Raw genomic sequence first — 399 nt, 5'->3', positions numbered from 1 at the left:
TAATCTAGAAGTATTCCTTTGGTTTGTCCACCTATCTCATTCTCTCATACAGCAAATATAACACTGACAAGTGATGTAGCAGTAACAGAGAGGTAGTGCAGGTGGTCTTGGAGAGAATACCAAATGGATCAGTGTGAGTGGCCACAGTACCTTGGTGTACATTCACAGAGAGACCTCCTCTGAGAATGGAGACATACCATAGAAAGGGAGATTCTGAGAATCCTAGCCCCATTTCTAGGAGTCAGACACTGGAAAAGTGAACCAATGCTCTCTATACCATTTATTTATTTATTTATTTTTACTGTCTGCAAAATATATTCATATATTTTATTTATTTTTTTTAATTTTTTAAAATTTTATTTTATTTTTAAACTTTACAATATTGTATTAGTTTTGCCA

At 33.6% G+C, this 399-nt stretch overlaps 1 protein-coding gene across 1 annotated transcript in view; it reads right to left on the bottom strand.

Annotated features, from left to right (window-relative positions):
* LOC104993587 (T-cell surface glycoprotein CD1b-3-like) overlaps positions 1-399 on the bottom strand; it is a 69,876-nt gene that overhangs the window by 6,951 nt on the left and 62,526 nt on the right. The window lies entirely within an intron of this gene.

This window comes from Bison bison, unplaced genomic scaffold (assembly GCF_000754665.1).
Source record: "Bison bison bison isolate TAMUID 2011002044 unplaced genomic scaffold, Bison_UMD1.0 scf7180017864240, whole genome shotgun sequence".
In the NCBI taxonomy this organism is placed as follows: domain Eukaryota; kingdom Metazoa; phylum Chordata; class Mammalia; order Artiodactyla; family Bovidae; genus Bison; species Bison bison.
Note: the sequence above shows the minus strand (reverse complement) of the source record. Positions and strands in the feature narration are given on the sequence as shown.